The 19,367-nt window shown below is 38.3% G+C and overlaps 1 protein-coding gene across 1 annotated transcript in view; it reads left to right on the top strand.

The window, feature by feature from the left end:
• Positions 1 to 17,882, top strand: part of LOC131034477 (tubulin gamma-2 chain) — a 92,204-nt gene extending 74,322 nt beyond the window's left edge. The window contains exons 4-5 of the transcript XR_009103800.2: positions 17,236 to 17,312; positions 17,460 to 17,882. The gene's annotated coding sequence lies outside the window, so the exon portion shown is untranslated. The remainder of the gene's footprint in view (positions 1 to 17,235; positions 17,313 to 17,459) is intronic.
• Positions 17,883 to 19,367: the final 1,485 nt, after the last annotated feature.

Genomic DNA, 19,367 nt, shown 5'->3' on the forward strand with positions numbered 1-19,367 from the left:
TGCTTGATGAAAACCTCCTCAAGATCTTGCTTGGTGAAAGTAGAACTGATGACCTTGAAATACCTCGGTCCTTGAATGAAATGTGAGGTAAAAGATTTAATTCTCAGTTCCTTATAAGAACAACGACAAAATTGCTGAAAACTACTGGAAAGGAAGACAGGCAATAATAAATCTAATTATATCCTGCTGTGAATGTTCAATAATAGAGGCAAAAGAATGATGTGCCAATATTGAACCTGCAACAAACCCTCTCTCATGGTTCCTATGGGAAGTTGCTCAAATCTACTGTGTGTCTGATTGATGACTGAAAATCTGTTTGCAACTGTCATAGATGACTCTGAAATATGCCATTTGTCCATGCAAAGTTAGTTTTTCAGGCAACATGATAACTTGATTCTGCCAAATAATGCAAAAAATATCCATTAGGAGTAGGCTTAGAAAATAATACATACTAATTTAAAATAAACCTAATTGTAAACTCTAAAACATTTAAGGTTTAGGGTTAGGGTTAGGGTTAGGGTTAGTACATTTTAAAAATTAAAAAATTTGCTAACCCTACTTGTAAACTCTAAATTTGGGTGAGTACATACTAAATTAAATAAAATTCTCTAACCTCAACTCTAAACCGTAAAAAACTTTGTGTCCATTTTGGGGTAATGTCTTGATATAATGATGAGAAATGTTGTAACTGGTACAAGTCTTGATACAATTGATATGAGACTTGTGTTAAGTTGGGCTGATGCCCCTAGCCTTTATCCATTATATACAAACTCATTCCCACACAATTTATAACCCCTACTTTATCGTTATATGTACACATTCATGTACATTCACCCTATTTGGTAATTTATTTCACTTGTGTACGGACATGTTACCATACACTTGTTACCCACTTTGATTTAGCCCTTGTGTTTTAAGACAAGTTTGTGAACACAAGGATGTCCTTATGGTTGTGGATTCATCCTTCCCGAATCCAAATTTGGCAAATTGGATGTCTTTTATGATCCTTCATTGCTACAAAAACTGAGGTTGTGGCTACAAAATCACTTGAATGTTGAAATCACAATTAACTAATTTCTTTCCATTACTATTGATAAATGCAAACAACACATTCTACAAACTTTGCCAACTTGTTAGGTGCCAAATAACAGTCCTATACGTTTTATTATTAACCAATGTCAACTACAAAAGGTGGGATACAATTTGTTTGATTCCTATCCTCCTTGTTTGCTCTATTGAGTGAACTATGTGTCTTTCTTGGAATGGGCCAAGTGATTTGTGCTCCTAGTCTTCCAACATCCTTCTCTTCTCTTTTCTCTTCACCTTTGTATGTTATTGAGCGCTATTCCCATGCACTAGAGTAGCCCAACCATCATACAACCTAAGTAGTTGGCCATTCCATATGCCTTTTCTTTTTATGGCTTTGTTTGATAGAGCCACCACTAATTGTGCATAATTGTTGTTGATCACAAAGTTGTCTCATTACTCATGGTATTGTTGTTGCCAATAAAAGTATCATTGCTTATTCACAGAACTGCCTTGATGATCACTTTTTTGATCACCATCACTTTTGGAATTGCCAACGAATGAAATTGACAGTTTTGTTTGTGACAAAACAAGTATTTACAATCATCCAATTTCTAGATTGATCATTTCTCTTAAGGCTACAAATCTCGTTGATCCTTTTCAAATCATACCTCCTTTGGTAGAGATGCCTTTGGTCCCTCAAAAGCATAATGAGACATAAGATGAGGAAACAAAGTCCCCACCTTCTCTTTGGAGTACCAATTGGCTTTGTCCACGTTTTGTCCTTTGGGACCCACTAGCCAATAGTCATGAACCCCTTTTCTATTCTCTCTTTGTTTTTGCTGAAGTACCACACCCTTGAGAAGCATGACCGTCTTGTCATACACTAGGTCCTCCACTAAAGATTGAATCAACTCTTCTTCTCCTACATCCAACATGGATGGCTTGTACAACTAGAGATATTGACAATGTAGTGGATGTTTATGTAAGGAGGCAGATCCAAATTAAATGCATTCTCCGCAATTGCCTCAAAGATCCATGTGTTGCCCTCTTTGGAAGTGAATATGTTGACTTCTTGGTGTTTGTTTATATCAATAGGAGATTGGCTGAGCAACAATCTTAAATTGGATCTAACTCTAGGGTTCCTGTTCTTTTTAACTTTTTGTTCTATTCCTCAGAGTCACCCTCAACAATCCCTTTTAATCAAAGTTGCATGGACACGGATACGATATTGGATGCAAATACGGCCATTTTTAAGACCCCCAATATGGATACAACTGGATACGACATTCATAAAAAACACATACACTTATATTTAACACAATGTTCTAAGTTATTAGAGGAGATTTTCATTACTTCAAAAGCAATATAGACACATAATTGCTATATAAATAATTATAAGGTGATTTAAAAATTTACAATATACAAAAATAGTAGAGCTGCATTGGAAGATAATTCTTATTTGATGTATGTTTTGTTTATACCAATTTTTAAAAAAAATATAAAAAATTTGCATGAATGAAGTTGTTTTAACTTAAATTTAAGAAGATATACGTCAAATTTTGGAAAAATCAAATCACATAGTATATGGCACAATTGGAAAACAACATTTTTTGGGCATGTGTGGGTACAGTATCTAACGTGTATCCGGGTTGTATCGGATATGTATCTATTTTGGATACGGGGAAATGCACGCCCAAGGAGGGACACAGGATCAAAGGGATTTGATAGTATGATCTGGCTTAAGTGACTGTGATGTAGAATCGTCCTTTTCCCACATAAATTGTTTGGAACTTCAAATTTTTCCTGATGTCTTTTAATTTTTATCAAGTTCTTGCTTTTGTTTGTCTCTTTCATTGTGTTTTTTTCCTTCCACCATGGGTTGGCTTGGAGTTTTACCTATTGGTACACTCTTCCAAGTTGTTCATTCTCCTGGCGTACTCTACATTTGAATGGAACACTTTTGTAGTCCAATGGTTGTTGCCATTTGACTCCAACTTCTAGTATCGGTCTATCCCAAGGGGCTTTCTTGGACCTAGATTGAGACAAACGAATTCATAACTCACGATTCTTGGATTCATTGTGTTTTCAGATGTTGTTGTATACTCCCCAATGGATCTATTGGTTTTCTTCTATTGCCAATTGTTATTCATTGGGGAGAAGAGGTAACCTAACTGTTACTTGTACTATGCTTGGAAGGTCTGTTGTTGGATTAAAAGTTGGAGTTTAGCATTTCAGAAAAAAGTCTTTGTTTCTTTAGGAGCCATGGCTCTCCTTGGAAGATCGAGTCTTTTTTTATTTGGTATAGAAAATAGGCATGAATAATGCTTTTGGTATTAGGACAACCGCAATAGATCTTGTGGGTTTGTAGTTGTCATGTACTCAAGCTCTCAGGATTTTTGGTTGGGGCAAGAAACCATAAATCTGCATTTTAGGTTTCTTTCTTTGAGCACCCATTATCGATCCTCCACTGATAGAGGAGATGCTTGTCAATCCAAGCATAGACCCCTTATTTACAAATATGTATTAAAATTTTGACATGTTGGTGTAATTGTTTATTCATGTTGGATATTATTACACCTTACTTAAGTTTACTTAGGTACATGCATATCATAGTAGTTTGCATATGAGACACTTGGGTGTTTGTGCCACATTGGGATAGTGTGTTGTAGGAGATTTCCACCATTTATGGTGTGATCTTGTTACTTTATCATATCCACTTATAGTGGAGTGATAATTCCACCTTCGGTGGGTGATCCACCTCATGTGGAATATTTTGTTGTTTCTCCTACCTACCACACCTATTTCCTACCTACCCTTTTTTCTTATTGAGCCACATGTCATTTTTGTGTGCTCACATATCCATATAGCCTTGCCTATATAAGTAGGTTCATATTCATTGTATGTAACAACTTTTGATGATCTAGTTGATTAGAATTTTCATCTTGATAGAATACAGTTTATTCCTATCATCTATTTTGTCTCTCTATTTTGTACTTTTCATTGAGCTCTTGATCTTGGTAAAATCTCACATGGTATCAGAGCCTAGAGGGCTTCATTGATGAGTCTTTAAAACACATTTTGGAGGCTTCAATTTTTGGATCTGGGGATATGTTAATTTTGAGTGCGTCCTACAGCGATTTGGACATCTGGGTTGAGTTCGAGAGGCCATTTCCATGAAAATTGAATATAAACTCGGCCTATTTTGGAGAAAATCAGATTTGGGAGAAAAATTTAGCCTATTAGGCTAGACGGTATAGATTTTTCAATAATAATAATAATAAATATTCCTTTTTTGGGGATTTTTTATTTAATTACACATTATTTGATTCACAGTTTATATTGAAAAGTTTTATTAAAAAAAATATATATATATATATATATATTATTTGTTTGGGGGAGGGGGGATATCACCCCACCCCCTGCATCATATCGTGCCTGCGTTTGTTAAAGGCTTTGCTGCTGTCGACTGCCATCGTACCTCTGTTCCAATGACTGCTCCCCGTCGATGCCTAACCTCCATTCCGATGACCTGCATTCTGTCACGACCCGACATCCTTTCTGGCACCTGCTCACCGATCGTCGTTATCGTTGCGCTTCTTTCCGATTGTAGGCCCCTACTGCGACCCGAGCACCTCCTAGTTACCAACCTGTTGACGTGTATTTTGTACACAATCATACACAGAATAAAATACCATTAGGCATCTTATCCTCTCTTGAGAAAATAGTCTCTAACTGCTGAAGATCTACAAAAAGGATCAGTTAGGTGGACTCCAAGGTTCTTTTAGTGGGGTCTCCACGTGTGGACAAGCTTTTTTAGTGGTATGATGTGATTTGTTGTTTCCTTCAAGGCTTCTTACGGATTCAATAGTTCGAAGGTTTTACTAATCTAAAAGGAACTTTCAAAAAAAAAGGAAAAAGGACAGGGTTTAAGAGGTCTAATTTAGCCTAACCCTATGAATGACTTAGCATGAATGAGATTTGGCAAGACTCAACCAATTTCAATTTTGCCATAAGATAACAACTCAACTGAAATTAGTGCGATCTTCTAAGGTAATAATGGTGTTCAATGCATCAAAGACCAAGGACACTACTACGAAGGTACATATCCTAGATGCGAAAATGCTTGAAGGTTAAGGACTCAAAACGTTTTCCAGTCGACCACGCAAGGCGTTCCTACAATCAGCAAGAAGCTAGTGGTTTGGATTACGAATCCTACCAAATATCAAATCTCACACTTAGTCTTTCAAATTAACAAACTACTTTGATTGAGCGTGATTCAAGTACATCCAACAACCATGAAGATAACTCAAGAAACTTGCAACAAAACACCATAACTTCAATATTTTATTGATTTCCAAGTCATCATATACAACAATTGCTTGAACTTCTCTCTTCAAGACTCAATCTTGCTACAAAATAAAAATTGCTTACAATTCTAATCTCTCAACTCTATTCTCTATTTTCTATTGACTATTCTATATATCAATGAAATGAAAAATGGGGGTATAAATAGCATCCCCAACTACAATGAAAGGTCCAGATTGAAAGTAAATCAATGGACAAGATCATGACACCTAAACCCTAATTAGGGTTTGTTACAAATGACCTCCTTTTTACTGAACAACATTAAATACATAGCCAAATATTAAATTTGGCACAAAAATCTAGGAGGTATCAGCCAATGAGAAATAAGATGTCATGTCATCTGTAACAACCTTTCATCTAGAATCTTATTCCCTTTCCAATTCTCTTTCTTAGCATATGTAATGAATTTTGTCACAATTCCTTCGATTTCTGTGCTTGGAATCTCGGGAAGATTCTTGATACTCTCTTCTAAGTGGATAACCTGATCAAATGCATCTAGAAGAGCTGTGTCCCAAGTGGGTTCAAGTTCCTTAGTTCTATCAATTAGGAGCATGGTGGCATACATCTGATCATACTGCTCATCTGTAACATCTGCGTCCTTGCGAAAGATGATCTTGATTCTATCTTCAAATTCTTGTAAATCCACATCTGTCTCGATCTCGATCCTTCTGCCAAGAATGGTACGAAGTACCTCAAATACTCTGTCCTGGATCGGATTGATCACCTCCTCAACTTGACCACATCTAATACTGATGTCCTCAAAGAGAACACTCTTTATATGGAGTAAGGTTGACCACTGAAACAAACTGTGAGAATCGCCTTCCAAGATCTTCTCTTGTGCTAAAATTCTTCTGGATGTATGTCTTATAACCTTCAAGACAGGAATGACAACGTCCTTGGTATGGGCAAATGCAGCTACTGTTGCCATCAGGCTGTGGATTATCTCAAGGACTTGGATAGCCTGGTGGGTGATCTTCGACATCCTTGTAATAAACTCAATGGCCACCGTGTGAGATCTATCCATCCAATTACATGTACGCTGGACCATATTCCTGAATCTTTCTGCTTCATTGATTGATTGAAGGGGCAATGCCTGCAATGGTGATCTAACTGGATCCTGACGTCCCAAAGGTTCATTGATGTGACTGAAATATGTTCTCCATGCACCGACCTCTTTCTCAAGCTTTCTATTCTTTTCTACTTCTTCTCTAAATTTATCCTTCAATGCCTCAAATGTGTCGGTGGCATCATCTAAAGTCTGCTCTGCTGTGGATGGTCCTAACTCAATAGTCTGTATATGATAGTCCTCTGCTAGGATCTCACCCTCATATTTGTCTGCTGCCGGTGTAGCTATCTGCAGTTTTCTAGATCCAGTCTCATCTCGAATCATCTTGGACATCTTTGTAGCCTTCTTCTTCTCTGTTGTCATATGTGAACGTCCAACAAGGCTCTCTAGATCGATTGCACTGTCCTCGTCCTCAATTACGATTACCTTAGTCAATCTTTCCTTCAACCAATCTGGGATATTTGATCTTGTCTCTTGAACTTGAATTTCTTTGTGTACTACCTCTTCTTGTCTGGGAGGAGATGTTACTTCATTATCATTATCTAAATCATAGTCTTGGAGAGATCCATCGGATGAAACATGCTGTGCCTGTTCTTCCTCCTGTCTGTCATTCTGTACCATCGATTCCATGGATTCTTCTACTCGAACTGTTCTATCTTCTGGCCTGGAAGAAGTACCTGGTGTTTGATCTTTGTTAGCACCTTGCTTTTTCTTGGAAGGCTCTTTCTTTTCTGATCTTTCCTTTCTCTTTGAACCTCTCGAATGGAGATTGCCCTCACTGGCACATCGAAGGTTACCTTCACCTGAATTCCTAGGATTAGGATTGCCTTCACTAACACTGGCTCCTCCTTCGGCTGGCTTTTCTTCCAAAGTAAAAGACATGGCTATGCCTTGTTCTCTCAACTTCTGATGTTGAATGTCTACCCATCTGCGAGTACAAGACAAGACTGGTGCCATCAATTCATCTAAATCCACGGCCTCGGGCTCATTCCAATTCAAATTTATTGTTTTGCTTTCTCTATCATATGAAGATTGGATGTGCCTGTCGTTGTCCTGAGCTTGGTCGGCCACTCTGTAAATCTTACATTTCCTGATGAAATCCAAAGGCAATCTAGAATGTATCTTACGTTTCACTTCGAGATCATCTAGGAGATTCATCATAAAATCTTCAATCTGGTACTCATGTCTAAATCTTCTACCGACTGTCTCCTCTAAATGTCCATGAGGATCAAAACTATTCCTCCAAGCAAAAGATGAAAAAGGATACAAGGCTAACTCCCTCTCTGCGTCATCCATGGCTGAGACATTGGGACATACCTCAACTGAATTACCCAAAATAATAGGTACCTGAACTCCATTCTGATGTCGGTGTCTGAATGCCTTCACATATGCTGCCAACTGCCTTGTTACTTCAAGTAACACAATCCTGTCTGTCGGGTATCTCGGCAACATGTATGGAGGTAAAGGACATCCATACACTCTAATGTAAGTGAACTTGGGAAACTGAATGAACCAAGCACCGTACCTCTTGATTAACTCCTGGGCATCTTGAGATAATCTGTTGTGAATCCCTCCTTGCAACGTCCTTGTGATGTTCATCGTGAAAGTATCATTGATTAACTTGTAGTTCTTCCCTGGTGGATGATGCAAGTAGGTATAGGATTCGCAAACTCTGACCTCACCGGGTCTTCTTCCAATCACCCCTCTGTGAGGTAGTCCTGCGTACTCAACGCTCCTGATTAAGGCATAGATGACATATGAACTCATGTGGAAGGACTTAGTAGCCCTGAGTCTTCTCAACTGTACGTCTAAGCAATGGCTAATTATCCTAGCCCAATGTATAGTACCCTTCCCTTGAACAATCACCTGGATGAAATAAAACATCCATTTCTCAAAATAGAAGGCATGAGGTGCTCCTGTAACTCTGTTGAGCATGGTAATCAAATCTTTGTACTCTTCTTGGAAATCGATCCGGTGTGGTGTGTTCGGTACTTTGCTCAAACGGGGACGACTCTTGAGTAGCCAGTTCTTGTTGATTATGCTTAGACAAGCATCTGGATCATCATCGTACACTGATCTGGCTCCTTCAATGCTCTTGTATATCATGTCCCTGTGCTCTGGAAGATGGAAGGCTTCACTTATGGCCTCCTCTGAAAGGTACGCCAAAATGTTTCCCTCATTGGACACAATTGTCCTGGACTGTGGATTGTAATGACGGGCACACTCGATCATCAACTCGTGACACTGAATGGCTGGAGGAAAACCGGCCGCCTTAATGATGCCACTTTCTATTATTCTCCGGGCGACAGGTGATGGCTTGCCGATGTAAGGGACCTCTCGGAACTTCCTCGTGCTAAAGTTCCCCAAGTTTGTATCTCCAATGTTGCTCCACTTGGACACGATCTTGGTCTCCACTTCTTCAGTCTTCTGATCTTCTTTCATGAGAGCGGAGCGACTGGTGGATGCTCCCGCCTTTGGGGTTGCCATACCTACACAACATTTCATTATAAGAAATAGATTTTGCAATAAATAACGTAGATAAGAGAGATAGATTTTAGGAAACCTCATGATAAGTCCCTAGAGTTATCATTTCCTAAAATACAACGATTGAGCTAAGAGATTTAAAATTCAAAATTTGAAATATGACGATGAATGAATAAAACAATAAAAATTAAATCGCCATACCTCGATAAAGAGCTAACTCTAGAATGCAAAAACAAAATTTGCCTAGGCAAAATTGAGGTATAAAGATAATCTTCAATATGATCCCCTTAAATTTGATTTCGCCACCTCTGGAGGGAATGTGATCTTCAATTTCGCACAAATAAATCACCAAATCTTTAGCAAGTTCGCCTTAGGCGTGGTCTTGGATGGATCTTCAAATTCGCACCTCTTTTGATCTTCAATGCAATTCGCACCTCTTTAAACACACCTCGCACGCCTCACACCACCTTGGGAATGTCTTCGCCACCTTTGGTTTGAAGTCGCACCACCTTTGGAATGTCTAAGCGCGCCACCCTTGGTCTTCAATGCAATTCGCACCACCTTTGGAGTGTCTTCGCCACCTTGGATAGATGAAACTCGCACTATATTCGCCTCTTGTCAACTCGCATAAAGGAAGGTAAAATAATGATGTAGAAAATGATAATTCCACCCCCCTTATATAGCGCTTGCATCCTTTACCCCTTAGGCCGACTTAATAAAAAAATAAAATCATTTTTTAAATGATTTGCAATGAAATGACAAGGCCGACCCCCATATATGAGCGCTCAAATCGATTTTTTATTAATTAATTAATTAATTATTAATGCCTTGCGTTTCTAAATTGCAAATTTCGATTTTTAAATAAGGCAAAAATAATTAATAAATGTTAACGCCATATTAAATGCCAATAAAAATGGATTTTCAATTTTTTAAATTGATTTAGCATTTAAAGAAAATTCAAATTGTTTTAATTTGGCGCCAAAAAATATGTAAATAGAGGGACGTACCTCATCGCTCTGGTCCCTTGGAGAGGGACAGGAGCGATTCATGATTTTTGGCATGATTCTTGCGTTTTTAACGTTCAACTCCTTCCTTTTCACGTCCCAAATCAATCATCTGGTGGTCCTTCTAACTTGGATCTCTTCCTTGTGCGAGCAAGTGCATCCCATGACCATTATCGCCCTGGTCCCTTGGAGAGGGACAGGAGCGATCTCCATGCTTTCACATTCACCTTGCATCTTTGGCCTTCGAACTATCATTGCTCGTGTCCTTTGCGCCTATTTCCATTGGCTTTCATTATGTGTTTGGATGCATTAAAGGGACCATCGCCCTTGTCCCTTGGAGAGGGACAGGAGCGATCCATTATTCCTCCTTGATCTTGGCGACTTTTAAACTTCGACCCTCTTTGCAATGTCCTCCAAATGTCGTCCTTCGCATTTCCTATCCTCATTTCGCCTTGATCTTTGAAGGAACGTGAGTGTTTTGATAGGATCGCCTTGGTCCTTGTCCAAAGGACAGGAGCGATGGGAGACTTTTACTTTGATTAGCAATGTTTGGACGTTTAAAACTCTTGCAAATTATCTTCAAACGATGTCCTGGAGCATATGTAACCTTGTGTACCCTTGTCTTTACGTAAATCTTGCATGGATTAATCTAATATATCAATATCGCTCTAGTCCCTTCCTGAGGGACAGGAGCGAAGTTCATCATAACATGCTTGTCCTTGTTTGTACCAACTCGCAATTATCTTCATTGCGTGGAATGATGTCCTTTCGACCCTCTTGGTAACTTGAAACTTGTTTGCCTTTTGAAATTTACGCCATTATGTAGATATCGCTCTGGTCCCTTGCCAAAGGACAGGAGCGATCTAGGTCTTTAGAGTGCAAATCCTTCCATGTGATGACCTTTGCGACGTTGCGCTTGATGGAAATGCCTTGAGATGTCCTCGCCACCTTTTGTCCTGGCTTGGATTGGCCTTGAACCTTGGAGGGACGACCTTGAACTTGAGAGGGACGTACTTCACCATTGTATCGCCCTGGTCCCTTGGAGAGGGACAGGAGCGATCCTTCCCTTGTGGCTTTCATCTTACTTTGCCATGTGCTAAGTTTATATTCAACGGATTCGTCCTTCTTTACTCTATCCGTCCATGCCTTGACATTGTTTGGAATTTTGCAAAAAAGGCAATTATATCAAAAAAAGCTCTGGTCCCTTCCTGAGGGACAGGAGCGAACTAGGCATTTAGCATTGGTATGGACGTCCCAAAAATCTTCAATTTATATTCAATGCATTCATCTCATGTTCTCCTTCGTTTTTGAACGTAAACTTGCCTTGACCCTTGTCTGGATTTTGCAAAATGGAGGAAATCGCTCTGGTCCCTGGGAGAGGGACGAGAGCTACAAGGTACCTCGCCCTGGTCCCTTGGAGAGGGATAGGAGCGATTTAGTCAATATAGGTCATTTTCCTTCATTTTTTGCATCTCAAATTATATTCATTTGGCAAAGCATCTTCCCTTGGACGTCCTCAAATTGCTAAGTCATCAAAATCTTGCACGGACAAGGTGAAATTTGAATTGCAGCTCCGGTCCTTCACTGAGGGACAGGAGCGATTTTCTTCCTGGAGGCCTTTCTGTGCTCATGAAAATCTTCAATTTATATTCAAATGAAAGATCTTGTCGTTCTCTATCACTTCAAACGTAAAATTTGTCTGGACTCTGCAAGAATGATGAGATATTTGGAAATGAGCTCCCGTCCTTCACTGAGGGACAGGAGCGATTTTGCTCCTACAGGCCAAAATAACAAAAAATTTCACATTTTAACACTTCACGAGGCGAAAACAAATCAATTCCAATGCCCAGGATCAAACTTCAAAAAAGTCAAAATTTGGTCAAAATATTCAATCAGACAAAAATTCACATTGACGGTCATCATTTAGACAAGTTTAAGCTCTGCATGAACATTCCAATTGAAAATTAGACCATTTTGGCGAATTCATTGCATTCAAAATTTGCATTCTAGAAAAGAAGCTCAAAAAGCTCTCAAAAGTGACTGGATTTTGGCTTGAAAAGGCAAAATTTAAAACCCTAAGGCTTGGCCCTAAATCCAGACAACTAACTAACTAACAAAACCCTAAAAACGAAAGCGAAAACGAACGAAAAACAAGCAAAAAGAGGGGGTCCCCATTTGCGATGGGGCGATGTGTGAAATGGTCACAACACAACCCCACCTCCGTCATCTTTCTCCTTCACTCTTGTTCGGCCCTCGACGACTTTCCTGCAGCGTTTTTTCATTACCTCCCCCGTGCCCAGTCACCAACACGTGGCATATTTTCAATGGTTCATCAATCCCACTCAGCATCCGTAAGGAAGACACATCAGTCTTTCGTACAACCATGTAGTCTTGCACAGTCATCATCCAAACTACCACGTCACTTATACGACACAAATAAAAAATCGTCATGTCGACATGTCTGTACGGTACGAATGCCATGTAGGGTGGAGATGAAGTTCTCATGACGGCCAGACAGGCGTCAAATTTAAGCTCATGGTTAGCTGACGTCAGCACTTCGTTAGCAGTATTTTGAAATTTTTGATCCTCTCCAATGGGCTTTTCAGTTTTGCAGTCCGACTTCATGAGGTCGTAACTTGCTCATTTTTACTCCTTTTTGGGTGCATTGTTTTTTGAAATGGGCTAGAATTTTGTGCTCTTCGTAGTGGTGGAAGAATTTTCTGGTTTTGATTGACGGATTTTTCAGCATTTGCAAATTTTGATGACTACCTATCTAATCCCAGATTTTGCAACTTCAGAGGCTTCGTTTGGGGTCATACAACCTCCTTTTCAAGTGTCGTTTTATTTTAAAGTGCATAATTTTTCGTTTACTTTCATAATCTGCCATTAGTTTGTAGTGATTTTGAGTAGAAAATGTACTTTTAGTATTTGGTCATTTTTGGTCTATTTGGTACTTGTATTTTGCTTTGATCTCAGTTTAGATCCCTTGCAGTATTTCTTGGAGACTTTTATAGCCTATTTGAGGCAGTTGTAAGATGGAAATCAGAAGTCCACCTTGCCTTGTTTTGCAAGTGGCCCATTGTATATGCACTAAGTATAAAGTGCCAAATCATCATTTTTTTGGGGGGGGGTTTCTTGATTGAGTAATTTGGGGGGGTCTTGTGTGATTGTGTCTCTCTCTATCTTGTGTTTTTTTTATTTTGGTGTTATGGGTTCTCCTAAATTTCCACTTTTAACTCCTCATAATTATGCATCATGGAAGATAAAGGCATGGAGTAAACTAATGGAAAAATGACTCATTCATTATGTAAATGGAACTATAACAGCAGCCCCTGATCCTAAGGGAGATCCTAATGCTCAAATTGAATAGCTCACTAAGGATGCTTGGCACTTGGAACTCTTAGAAAGTATGTATTAGATGACCTCATTTTTCACATTGATAAGTGTACTACAATCAAAGAGACTTGGGATATTTATGACAAATTGTATGGCCAAGTTGATGAGATTAAGGGCTACAAGCTTGATAGTGAACTCACAACATTGGCTCCCAAGGATTTTGATACAATCCAAGATTATATTACAAAAGCAAATGAGCTAAGAGCAAAGCTAAAGGATTGTGGCATTGACAAAAAGGATGCTCAATTGGTTTATAACTTGTTGGACAAGCTTCCATCAGAGTATGCGGCCTTTGTATCTACCTTTCACGCCCATATGTTAGCTCAAGGTTCCTCATACACTTCTCCCTCATTTGATGCATTTACGGAGATGTTGATACTTGAGCAATCTAAGTTGACCAAGATGGGGATTATCAAATCTTCAAAGTCACAAGCATTGATGGCTAATAAAGGGAATCAAAGCAATCAAGGTAAAGGCAAGAACCAAAAGCAACCTAATCCTAAACAAGATGGAGCACAATCCTCCTCTCCACAACAAGGTGATTCTACATCCCCACCTAAGAGGAAATCCAAGGACAATCAATTTTTGTGCATATTGCAAGAAGTCGGGACATGATGAACAGCATTGTTACAAGAAGGATATGGATGAGTTGAAGAATCTTCTTGAGAAGAACAAAATCAATTTGCCTTCTAGAATGTCTACATCGACTTCTTCTTCCAAGGAAAAGGATAAAGGAAAAGATCTCTCTTTTGCGACAGATAAAGGAAAGGGACAAGCTCTTTGTGCTACTACAAGTCATGATTCAGGGAGATGGCTTCTAGATTCAGGGGCTTCTCATCATATGGCATCTTCACAATCTATGTTCTATTCATTTGAGCCTTGCCACATGTCGTAGATTTTGAAGGGCAATTATACATACATGGATGTGATTGGGAAAGGACCTAATGCCATTGGGGATAACTCCTTCAATGATGTGTTGTGTGTACCCCACTTGACAAACAATCTTCTTTCCATCTATCAAATCACACATGGGGTAACTAGGAAAACTGTGGAGTTCACACCTGATTCAGTTATCATTAGAGACTTGGATACTAGAGCTATCATTGCGATTGAGGTGGTTGATCCTGCATCTCGGTTGTGCTCCTTTTCACATTTTGGTCCTATTGATGAGGTTGATTCTTCACTTGATGATTCAAATTTTGAGGAGAACTTTGGGTACTTGAACTTGGGGATTCTCACATGCGACCCCGTTCTTGAGCCTTGCATTTCATCTCCTCCTATTGATATCACACCACCTATTGCACTTGATGATGCAGCTAGTGTGACAGTTTTCCCTTCTTGTGATTCAGTGCAGAAGGATATTCCTTGTCTTCCAGCTTTAGTTGATTGGGATGCCTACTTGACAAACATTGCAGGTTTGTTTGTGGAGTCCTACATTGCAAATTTGGGAGACATTATTGATGACATTCATCTTGTCTTTGATGAAGATGATCCTTCTTCGATTGTTGTGAGGGAACACTCTAACCCTTTTGTGCATTCTCTACATGATCATTCTTTAGAGGTTGACATGATTGTGGATACTTTTGTACAACAATCGGAGGAGGTCTCTTTATCCTTCGAGGAGACATGTGAGTCTTTGGGACTTGTTCTACATTCATCTCCACTAGATCTTGAAGTGCCTTTTTCAGCAATATGGAGCAGTTCACCACCTTTGGAGGGTGTAACTTTCAGCATCGACATGGGGACACTTGAGCAGTTTTCAGAGACTTCATTCATCATGAGTTTTTTCCTACACTTCCCTTCATCATTAGGGAGACTTCGTGGATACACCTTTGGTTCTGTTTCTTCCCAAGGGGAGGAATGTTGTTCGACGTTCGTGGAGCAATTTCTTCATTCAGCATCGAGCTTCTACCATTGGTGTGGATTCTACATTGAGGGGGGGCTACCTAGTCTCTCTTCTTCTCTCATATGGGGGGGACTTTTTCCTCACATGGGGTTCAGTCCTTCTCATACTTCTTTGACAGTTCCTTTGTATATAGTTTTCATCTCTCTTTTTGGGGGAGGGTTTTTTCCCATTGGGTTTTTCTCTCTTTCCTCGCTTTATGGGAGATTGCATTTGCATTTGTATATGGGTACCTAACATGGCGTAGTAGGCGGGACCCATTTTGCATTGCATAGTTGCATTGTAGACTTAAGTGCATTTCCCCAAGTTGCACTTAAGGGGGGGAGGTGGTGTAATTATTTATTCATGTTGGATATTATTACACCTTACTTAAGTTTACTTAGGTACATGCATATCATAGTAGTTTGCATATGAGACACTTAGGTGTTTGTGCCACATTGGAATAGTGTGTTGTAGGATATTTTCACCTTTTATGGTGTGATCTTGTTGTTACTTTATCATATCCACTTATTATGGAGTGATAAATCCACCTTCAGTGGATGATCCACCTCATGTGGAATATTTTATTGTTTCTCCTACCTACCACACCTATTTCCTACCTACCCTTGTTTCTTATTGAGCCACATGTCATGTTTGTGTGCTCACATATCCATATAGCTTTTCCTATATAAGTAGGCTCATATTCATTGTATGTAACAACTTTTGATGATCCAGTTGATTAGTATTTTCATCTTGATAGAATATAGTTTTTTCCTATCATCTATTTTGTACTTTTCAATTGAGCTCTTGATCTTGGCAAAATCTCACATGGTATCAGAGCCTAGAGGCCTTCATTGATTAGTCTTTTGGACACATTTTGGAGGCTTCAATTTTTGGATCTCGGGATATGCTAATTTTGGGTGCGTCCTACAACGATTTGGACATTACAGTTGAGTCCAAGAGGCCGTTAGCTTTGCCTTTATAAGCAAGCTCATATTCAATGTATGCAACAACTTTTGATGGTCGAGTTGATCAGTATTTTCATATTGATAGAATACAGTTTATTCCTATCATCTATTTTGTCTCTCTATTTTGTACTTTTCATTGAGCTCTTGATATTTGCAAAATCTCACATGACATGCTCTTATTGTTAGGTTTTACAACTATTATAGCTTTAAATTTGATTCAACTCCACAAGCAGAACATGTGAGGGAGTTTTGTGAACTTAGTGGCAAGAAGTGCATGTGTATTAACATTTTATTGTAATGTTGAATTTTTAGGAAGGCATCTTGCGTGCATGTCAAATGGTGATTCATAATCAATGGATAAAATCATAAAACTATTGTAGTTGCAAAGTTATCTGAACTTGATTTTTTTTAAATAAAATGAAGAAAGGAAAATGTGTATCCAATAAATGATTATTTCCATATTAAGTATCTAATTTACTTTTCTCCAATACAAATTCTTCTTTAACAATAGATTTGATTGAATGTTCTAACATTTTTGTGGTCTTACATACGACTCTAGTCATATTTTTGTACCATCTATTCATGATTTAAATTCTAACACCTAATTGTTAATTGTTCATGTACCTTGCAAAGTATGATTTATGTTGGTTGGTTAACTGTTTATTTGATGCACTAATTCATCCTTTTGATATTTACTTTGTTAAGTTCACATTATCTTTTGTGTGCAATTAAGGTCATGGAAGGTAAATATCGTGCTTAGAGGCTCATAATATCTTTGGTTGTTTATTTAATCATATCATGTGACTGGGAGAATTTTATATGTATCCTCATCAATTGTTGTTTCCATGTCTCTTGTTATGTGTGATGGGGGCACCGTTCTTTCATTAGGGTGTAGATACTATTAATTTGTTTTGTCATTGATGTCTACTTGGTTGTTCAGCTTATCAGATCTTTAGGTTGTCGATCAGCTGTAGTGATATATTTTTGCATACTGTCAATTGAAGGTAGAATGACAGTAACTGTTAATTTCAATTTTGTCAGAACTAGGCAGCGCTTTGTCAAGAACGTTTGGTGCCTCCTGCGATATCAATCATACAACGCATTGTCAAGAATGTTTGGTGACTCCTGCGATATCAGATATACTTTTTTTTTTTATGATTCCTACTATATTAGATGTTACCTGAATTGAATGATTGTTAATCCATAGAAGAAATAGAAACGCTTCATCTTCTTATTGGCATTTTTTTTCTGAATGATTTTTGAAGGTTGGGTGCTTATTCTTGAATGTGAGGTACTGGGCAGTTAGTTGAACAAGATGCGTAGGTTGGAGTATTTGAAAAAGACTATGACTGAAAAATAGTGTGTGTTGTTCAAATATGAATTAACAACTTGATTTGAACTGCTTTTGTAACCAAGATTCTCACGCATGTATGAGATGTTTTCGAGAAGAGTGTGTTGGATCATGAACTAAGTAAAGGGATTCAAACAAGAAAATTGATATTAAGTTTGTGTGAAGAAGAATAATCTTTAGGAGCTTTTGATGTCATTTTGAAGTATTTTGAGCTCAACTTTGTATCAAAAGTTCAGTTTGATACTTCTTCAACAGACACAAAGTCAAGATGTGAGTGCTGGAACTATTTAGCTATCTGATTTGATTAATTTCAGATGTTGATGCAATGTTTGTGGAAGACTTTATTGAGAAGTTTGCAGTGTTCTTGGAGATGCGTGTTGTTGATGTTTTGGAAGTTTATTTTCTGAAGATTAGTATATTTTGAGCATGAATGCACATCGTATCATTAGAGTTGTCTCTAGTTGATTGTAAGAGATTTTATCTGATTGGTAGCTGAGTATGAGTCTTGTATTGAAGCAGTCAATGTTGTTTCATATGTTTTTTGATGTTGTAATCAGAAAGCCATCTTGTATGTAGAGATTTTAAGGTTGCGAGTAAAGGTATAGTTGTCAGATGTTAAGAAGTCATTGTGAAGTGTCTTAAAGTATATTGCTAGAATGAATGGAGGACATCAATAGCTATATGTGAGTTGTATAAGTTCTCATTGGTTTAAATTCTTTATAATGGCAAAGGTTGGAGCCTTAGATTGTGAGAGTGGGTGCTCTTGGTTGTAACTAGGTTGGAGCCCATCTTTGATAGTGACAATTGTGGTTTTTTACCAGTTGGATTTTCCACGAGATAAAAATTTGTGTCATCTTTGTGAATGGTATTTACTGTTTTCAATTTAAGCAAAATCATATTAAGATTGTTTAGAAATCTGATTCACCCACCCACCCTCCCCCCCTCTCAGATTTCTTGTTTTATTGTCAAATACTTCTTCCTGCATTTGTTACTTTGGGTCATAATGGTAAGTAATGAGTCTTGACTTTAGCTCTCTCTTCTTTAGTACGAACTTTCTAACATAATACATTGATTGTATTTCCTAACAGTTTTCTAGTTTGTTTGTGAGAATTGGAGTAAATTTGAGTTTGAGCAACTGTTCTTATACCAGATTCAAAATATTTATGAATGATAATTGTACTTTCTCTTTTGATGAATTCAAGAATGGGATCCTATCTTTTAGAAGCTTTGAATGATCGATACAACAAAAAGCAAGTACAAGCATACAGTGGCTTTCCAAATCAGATGGAAACTAGTGATGTTGTTGTTTAGTCTTACAATTCTCTTTTGACTCTCAAGAGACTTACCCTTAATGTGGACTATGTTGTGGTACTTGGCAATACTACTCTGAATAGAATCATTGTGGATCGCCTCCATACACAAAACCCAACATTTGCATAAACAAACTAATTGGTATGAACAATGATGTCTGCAAGCACAACGATGCTTCACTACCCAGGGTATATGAATAATGATCTCGTTGGCTTGGTTGCATCTTTGATACCAACTCCAAGATGCCACTTTTTAATGACAGGGTAGACACCCCTTATGAGTGACAGGTTGGTTATTGATGTAGGTGCATCCCCGGTTCATAGAAACCTTGCATCAACCAAAAACATTTTCCTTTCTTCTTTGCTTTCTCTTTGCAGTTTCAGTTTTCCTTTTTGTGTGTCTCGGTTTTGGCTCACTGGATCTTGTGGAGTTGGATTCTACTTGAAGACTTGATCATCTTTCTTGCTTTCAGAATGCATTGCTTTTGGATCATTTTTCGGCAAGATATCGC

The sequence above is a fragment of the Cryptomeria japonica genome, chromosome 9, assembly GCF_030272615.1.
Source record: "Cryptomeria japonica chromosome 9, Sugi_1.0, whole genome shotgun sequence".
Lineage (NCBI taxonomy): Eukaryota > Viridiplantae > Streptophyta > Pinopsida > Cupressales > Cupressaceae > Cryptomeria > Cryptomeria japonica.